This window comes from Paramormyrops kingsleyae, chromosome 9 (genome assembly GCF_048594095.1).
Source record: "Paramormyrops kingsleyae isolate MSU_618 chromosome 9, PKINGS_0.4, whole genome shotgun sequence".
Classification (NCBI taxonomy): Eukaryota; Metazoa; Chordata; class Actinopteri; order Osteoglossiformes; family Mormyridae; genus Paramormyrops; species Paramormyrops kingsleyae.
Genome location: NC_132805.1, coordinates 30,410,731 through 30,419,076, shown reverse-complemented (window position 1 = coordinate 30,419,076; position 8,346 = coordinate 30,410,731). Strand labels below are relative to the sequence as shown.

Sequence of the window (8,346 nt, the reverse complement as noted above, 5' to 3'; positions counted from 1 at the left end):
TCAGGAATCCCTCACACACGTGTGCACTTAGCTAAAAACAGGCGCTATTAATTAACGATTAAGAAATTATTCTTTTCGGAAATAAACTTGTTTAAAAACACAAGCTCGTAACAGAAAAACAATAAAAATGCAGTACTAGGAGGAGTGTTGAGTGTTGTGCAACATGAGTACCAAAAGCTTAACATCACAAAGAAAAAAACATCTAGAAAAGAGAAGCAGCACCTGTTATTTCCTTGAATGGTTTATTTTATGCCTCATCCCTTTTTTTCCCTGAGAGTTATCAGTTGCAAGGACAAATCTGATGGCAAATTTTATTGGTGAATTTGATGTTATCTTTCAAAGGGACTGAAGTCAGCTGGCAGTGCACCTCAGACGGCATGCAAACGCGAGGGTCAGTATGCGAGTAAGAAGAACCCAAAGAGTGTTTCTGCAGCATATGCTAACGTTTGCAAATGCAATAAACACGGTTTGCTCCAGTCTCTTGCTGATGTGACTCCGGGGTGTGCAGGTGACACATCATCTCACAAACGCCACGGAGAATGACGCTCCATTTCACATCACTCATTGCTTTTTTCGTTCTTCTAAGAACCACAATATTTTCTTCCAGCAAGGCCGTGACTCTAAAACACCCTGGAAGTTCAAATAATTAAAACAAATGAAAAACACAAGCAAATGTATCCTCAAAAAGAATGAGTAGATCCATAACATCTCATTCTACCTAAAGCTAAATCAGCAGAAGATGTTACAGGCTTCCCCATCATACACAAGGAAGAAGGTACAGTACTATGTTGTATTTCAACCATACTGTAATGCAGCTGTATATTATACATCAACAGCTAAATTAAAGAACAAATATAGCAATGATAAAAAAATAATAATTTAGAAGCACTTAAGCCAACACTTCTTACTTTACTGCAAATTCATATGAAACCATTCACTTTCAACACAGGGTTTTGACAAATTGACGAAGAAAGCATGCATAAATAATTAATAATGCATGACAGAAAAAAAAAAAAAAAAAATGCTTTTGGTCTCTCTCCACAGACATGCAAAGGCAATTAATTTCTAGGGGAAAGTGATGGTGCTTCTGTAAATAATTATTCTTCTTGTCAAGTCAACATATGCAATACCATTATCCCAGGAGCAATCACTGTTAATTGGGTACAATATATACAAGAGAGCATGCGGAAGGGAGCACGCAGAATTATGCTGGCTGCAGTCACGGCAATTACAATAACAGTGTTATCCAGTGTCTCCTATGTAAAGGTACCTAAAGTACTGTGAGGCCCAAACCTAACATTTACCAACAAAGTGAAATCCTGCATCTATCTCTGGCATTCAGAGATTCACAGAAACAGGAAAAAAGACTGATTTCACAGAAGTTCGAAAGCCTCTAGCAAGGTCGAAACTGGGACTAGTTCTTAAGGATGTTTATATAAGAAGCCGTGAATGGGCTCAGGTAGACGTTCTGAATGTGCCCTAGAGGAGGAGATTTCAAACACAAAGCTAAGCCGACTGGTCCAACATAGCTAGCAATCAATTAAAACAGTTTTTAATTTCCGGATGCCACAGACGGACCATGCTAATGAAGAGGCCTTATCATTTTTTTATGATCAATGCAAAATCCTTATCTTATTCATGAACTACCATCCACAGTGTTTTTTAAAAAAATCTATTACAATATTACCAAATATACTGAAAATAAAATCAAAGCTTAAAAAAAATTAAAAAAGAGTGATAACATGGTGCAATAGAATGTTCCCTTTGCTCACCTTGAGCACTTTGAGCAGCTCATCATCCCTGACAGACACCGTGTGCTGATTTTGTTTTTAAGGTGTGAGGCCCCAGGACCCATGGCATGAGATTTTGAAATTCTCCCACTTTAAACACGGCTGCGTACAGAGGGATTAAACAGAAAACTCTATTCGGTCTAACAGGAGAAAACAGAAGAGTGGGGTCATGACAGATTTGCGATGGAAAGATGACAGTTCAAAGGATCATTTAATCCCTCCTTCATGCTAATCGCTTTGGATGGCTGACAGAATTTTCTTGTACTTAAACATGTACCCTGTTTACATCTATCTAGTGTTTTTGGGGAAAATAGGTATTTTTAAACTGTATTTGCATACTTCTTTGAGTAATATGCAGTATGAAAATAGGAGTAAATAAACTCAGAACAAAAAAAAAACATTAAAGAATGTAATACACAAGCCTAATTAATCCTCATTTATTTATGTAGCGTGACTGTTAGCAAAAAGGTCACTGCAGGATGCATTTTAAGAACCATACAACAATTAAAACAAGGTTATTTGTGACTGTGTGTGGTAATGTCTGTGGAAAGAGTACAGATGCATGGAAAAGGAATGTGAAAATCTTTAAAGAGAAACAAGTAGTGGGGAACAAAAACAGGGACAGAATGAAACGCAGTGGGTGAGCATCATCCCTGTTGCGCCAGAGGCTACTCTATAATATCCAGGCAGTGGTGCATGTGGATGGCATGGGGGGCTGGAAGGGGGGGGGGGGTACTGGAGCAGGTTGTATTGTGGTCATTGTTCCCAAAGCAGGTACTTCATGTGTGTAGCTACAGTGAAACCCCCAGCTATATAAATTAAGCATAAAAAGCTGCTTATGAAATGGCAACATTCACAACTAAATCAAGTCGATGCACTAGCCTTTCCATGTTAGCTTTGCTGACAGGCCTCTGAGACGATAGGCCTGCCTTACAGGATCGTATTTAAGGTCTGCCCACACATGTGAGAGTTCTTGCAGAATGACAAGCAGTATCTTTTTCATTGCTTTAATTAAGCAGGAGGAGTTTTACACATTGTTGAGTTTAGCTAAGCTCCTGATACTCTAACCCAGGGTTGTTAACTTTGGTCAGCTGGCTGCAGTGAGATTTTTAATTTGAAGCGAGTCTGCACACATATTCACACGCATTTACATGTATGTAACAGTTTTATTGCCTTGTAAATAGTCTAGGATTTGCAGACTATCCCAGTGCTTTTGATATAGCTGATTTTAGGTTTATAATGCAATTATATAGATTTGCTGTAAGATTTCTTTCGTGAGCGTGCAAGTCTGAAAGAGTGAGTCTCACGCCAGATGCGTGAGAGTTAGAAACCCTGGTAACATCAGACAGCGTTTTTTGGTAGACGAATTTCCTTATCCCGATCGTTTGAGCCACAACTGCTCAAAACCACCGTGCAGCTTAACTGAATGCCTTTTTTTGTTTGCTAATTAGGCCAATCATGCTCAACAAGTCCCTAGTCAAGTGAGGAAGGAGACCATCTCTCGTCTCATCTGGAATCGTTCCGAACCGCCGCTGAACTTAGGCTCCTATAGCTTGTCAAAAATCAGATAAATAATAATGAAAAATAAGAAGGGGCCCACGGGACTGATCCGTCCCGGGCCGCTCGCTCATTCTGACAGCTCAGCCGCAGCCACATCCGTCTCGCGGGGTCCGCTTCCATCAAAACAAGTAACTGCAGAAGGGATGGAGTCATGGAGATGAAAGGGAGTAACTAAAGCTGCTCCTCTTTATCAGGCCAGAGTCCGCTGAGGAGACACCGTGCTAGAGGCGCATCCAGACACTGTTACGTAACAGATACAGTCCTTGGCTTGAACACATCCTCAACACTCCTCTAACTCGTCTAAAAGAATCGTCCTTAAACAGAATGCCAGAAATAGTCCATTGCAGGGATAATTCCAGGAACAGCCTTGTCCGAAACCCCGTCCCACATTTTTGATGGACTGTGGTTTCTCCACCTTGCTGTTTTCATTTCATCAACTGGAGCATAATGAACTATACAAGCTTTGTTCCCTGGATCTCCGAGTGTCTTTGTCGAGTTCTCTCCGCTAGGCAGCCAGGGGGAGCAAAAAGGATCGAGAGCGGGAGGTTGGCGGTGGGGTGGGGGGGGGGATGGGTGCAGCAACACCACACAGGTCAAGACATCAAATCTGTAGCAGTGCTCATTTTTGCCTAAGCCTTGGGAATATAGACAAGTGATAACTTTTTCTTTCGCCATCACGTTACGTGCGAATGTTTCTTTTAATATGCAGCGATATTATTATAATTGCAGGATCGGTACTTCTTATGTGTGCAGTATTAGATGATAAGCATCTTTAAAAAAAGGGATTCATTCTTTTGAAGTTTGGGAATTAAGATTTGAAAATATAATAATATCACTATCGGCAAAACATGCCTTTAAGATCAACAGTCACAGCAGATCACAGTAGCTGTGGTCCTGCGCTCCTCATTTGGCCTCATTCTTCTATCAGTGATTGTTTCACTACTGCTTACATTATATTCCGTTCTGTCTGCTTCCACCATGGAAATAAAGACCCATTTTATTTTAAAGACTTCACACCAAATGAGACATTAACTATCGCAGTGGCATTTTCATAGTTTATCTCGCTAATGCAGTGTTTCCCAATCCGGTCCTCGGGGACCCCAGACGGTTCACATTTTTGCTCCCTCCCAGCTCCCGGTAGCAAAAACATGGACTGTCTGCGGGTCCCAGAGGACTGGATTGGGAAATACTGCCCTAATATAAAACTTCCACTTTACCCGTTTTTTAATTAGTTATAATGGATTATGACCTACTGCGTGCCAGAGCCGCTCCCGTTCATCTTGGGTACAGTCAGCCACTCCATCTGACGCAGGATTTTATTGCAATAATCTCAAACTGCCCCTCAGCTGCAGAGTGTGCGGGATGTATGATTTACACTCGGTCCACCTGTCTACTCCTTCCATGCATCTCTCTTTTTTGCCTGTTACAGGTTTCGTTAAATCTTAGCTGGTCCTTTTTGAATTTAATTTAACAAAAATAAAAATACAAGAAAAAGAGATATTATAATAATATTGGATAAGCACTCTCCTTACCCACACCGCGAATCATTATATAATACAAACTTTTCGTAAACGTGCTCGATACCTGATATGTGGCCCACAGCTGTTGGCTTACCCGTTTTCGTTCTCGCGTCCCCTGTGTCCCCAGTGCTCCCATCAAGGCCGCTGGCTGTCATTTCTGTGGCAGCTGTCGTCAGACCTGTGTGGACTCCTGTCCCCCAATAGAATCCCTGCCTTGTCCTCACGTCCCCAAATAGAATCCCTGCCTTGTCCTCCCGTCCCCAAATAGAATCCCTGCCTTGTCCTCCCGTCCCCAAATAGAATCCCTGCCTTGTCCTCATGTCCCCAAATAGAATCCCTGCCTTGTCCTCATGTCCCCAAATAGAATCCCTGCCTTGTCCTCATGTCCCCAAATAGAATCCCTGCCTTGTCCTCATGTCCCCAAATAGAATCCCTGCCTTGTCCTTCCGTCCCCAAATAGAATCCCTGCCTTGTCCTCCCGTCCCCAAATAGAATCCCTGCCTTGTCCTCCCGTCCCCAAATAGAATCCCTGCCTTGTCCTTATGTCCCCAAATAGAATCCCTGCCTTGTCCTCCCGTCCCCAAATAGAATCCCTGCCTTGTCCTCCCGTCCCCAAATAGAATCCCTGCCTTGTCCTCCCGTCCCAATAGAATCCCTGCCTTGTCCTCCCGTCCCCAAATAGAATCCCTGCCTTGTCCTCCCGTCCCCCAATAGAATCCCTGCCCTGTCCTCCCGTCCCCAAATAGAATCCCTGCCTTGTCCTCCCGTCCCCAAATAGAATCCCTGCCTTGTCCTCATGTCCCCAAATAGAATCAATGCCTTGTCCTCCCGTCCCCAAATAGATTGTGCTCCACACTGCAGAGATCTGATCACCATCCTACCTGGAGATGAGTTATTCTCATCTACTTCTTTACTGCATTATTCACTAAAAATACTTACAAGACATCCAGTCAACTTCCTTCACATACAGCACTGAAGAACTACAGGCATATAAACATAATTACTCCCTTAGACCTACACATATCGACATTTTATAATCTTTTCCAGACCTGGAGTTTTTATTGCTCAGACTGATGTAAAAACCTATTTGAAAGAGCAAACAGGGCGATATATAAGGCATCAGAGTTACACTCGTACCGTCTCACGTAAGGCCGGCATTTCCATGTTAGATTTCAGTTTCACTACGGGCTCAGACTCCTAAATCAGCCAAATCGTTATGATGAATATAAATTATTAACCCCCCCACCCCAACGTGAAACGCTGCAGCAAATCACCCCAAAGAGACGCGGCTAATCCCGCCCCCCCAGCACATCGTACGTCTGGGCGCTCACATAAATGCTTCATGCAGCGTTTCCCCGCCTGTAGATAAGGGTCTGGCCGGAGCGCCTTTGCTACTTGACAAGCGTGCAGTAATATTGCATTTCGGAGCAGGGTGCCGAAATCGGCTCCACCCAGCCCAGCCTCCAGGATGCCCCCCACCCCCAGACGCACATGCACGCCCCCCCCACTCTTCCTGATCACATGTAGGCAACAGCAGCTGCTGCTTAAAACCAGCATCCGCAGGGATCGGCCTGGACATTAGCATAAAAAGCATGCAGGAATTCAGGGTTTAGACTGAATACATTTTCTACCATGATGTCATGGTGGTGTGAAGATATTGGTTTGACATCGTGGGCAGTATTTTAAAAATATTAATGTCCCTTCTGGGGTTAGTAGTAAAATCAGCTTAACTTGTTTTGCTAAAAATTGGAAATGGGTAGGACAATAAGTAACTGGGAATGCTAACGGTAACAGCAATGCATTCCGCTCGGAAGAAAGGCCCGGCATTCAGGGTTACCTTTACTGCCCATTATTGCGATTGCAGAATAGGTGGGAGATATTCCAGTGGAGCGAGGCTGCAAATACAATCCCTCATTTGCAAAGTCTACATTTTTTCCTCAGATGCCCCGGAGACAGACTTATGCAACTTAACCACACAGTGAGCACACAGAGGTTTCAAATCAGAGCCAGCCAGCCGGACTTCTCCGTCCCACATAAACCTTTGAACCTTATTTCTGCAACTGCTGTGACAAGAGCTCCCTCTATGTGTGTAAGGTAAAAATGCACCTATTGCTTTCCACTCTTCAGGATTCACTAAATCCTTAAATGAACTCACTACAGCAAATGGACATCAGTGTTAGACTGCACACCGTGTCATTTGTACCATAATAAGTTAAAGCGCTTAATTACCAGCAATGCATAACTTATTGTATTTAGTGTATATCTCAGCTTATCATTTTAAAATTAACAGTAAATATTAAAAGTCTATCCCTTTCTGTATCAAAAAAAAAAGAATTATTTTTCAAGAATGGATTATGCAAAATGACCATGATTGTAAACTTGAAATGTATTGTGGGAAAATATTGTGAATAAAACCTAGGTTTTTAAAAGGGGAAGCACAGTTACCTTTGACCTCCTACCTCATGTTATTCTATGTGCCGTAATTAAACGACAAATCGCCGAGTGGAATATATCACAGTCACTCATGTCTCCGCCTTAAAATGCTGTCAGCCTAAATCTCCCCGAGCATTTACCAACGCAACTGATAAACATCGCACATCGATTTACCCTAAGGCTGACACCTCTCTGTCTGCTCTGGATGCTGTCTTAGCGCATTAAACATTAAACATCCATTTGTGCTAAATTTAAATACCCGTCTGTACTTTGGGTCTCATTGAAATAGCTGAAAACAGACATGTAAGCAACGTTAAAAGTGAGCGAAAATGAAGCGGATTGTGATTGTTCAAAGGAATGGATGAAGAATATCCTAGTCTTATTATGCTGATATTAATATAAGAAAAAATAGAGTTAAGCCCCTCTGTGGTTAAAAGGCCATCCTCCTTTTATCTTATTGGCTGCAGGGGTGCCGTAAAGGGGGGGGGGGGGGGTGTTAGGACAATTCCAAGGGCCCCTAAGTGACAGGACCTGTAAAAAAATTGAAATATAATTGGATTAGTTTGGGTTGGGGGCCCAATATGATATGCTCTCATGGGGGCCAAAATCCCTAACGGCCCCCTGGGTTGGGTGTATGAAGCTCCCAGTGCAAAGGGGCCATTTTTTCTCTAACACTGGATTCAAATGAGGTTTTTCCAATATGATAAAGCCTTTCTTTACAAATAACTTTTTAATGTCAGGAAAATCTGTTCTTTCACAAAAAAAGCTAGAGTAATATTCCTGGGAAAACAAATGATCAAATTATAAGGTAATCGCCTTCATTATGGCAACAAATGGCATCATTCTGCTACAGTGAATCTGAAATGAATCAACGGCTGCTTCTCCGACATTAATTTGTATAACTGGCCGTTTGAATGAACTTCGAATAAGCAGGCATATCACTTCTGAGCTGATGTCTCTCTTGAAATCATTGGCTTTTTCTCCATATTTGGTGAATAAGAAACAATAACAAGATATTTGTCATTTGGTCTGATTAAAGATGA

The 8,346-nt window shown here is 42.3% G+C and overlaps 1 long non-coding RNA gene across 1 annotated transcript; it reads right to left on the bottom strand.

Moving 5' to 3' along the window:
* Positions 1–225: 225 nt before the first annotated feature.
* On the bottom strand, positions 226–6,910 carry LOC111843868 (uncharacterized). Its single transcript, XR_002838263.2, has 2 exons — positions 6,708–6,910; positions 226–630 (listed from the first exon to the last, which is right to left on the bottom strand). It is a non-coding gene; the product is annotated as an uncharacterized lncRNA (long non-coding RNA).
* Positions 6,911–8,346: the final 1,436 nt, after the last annotated feature.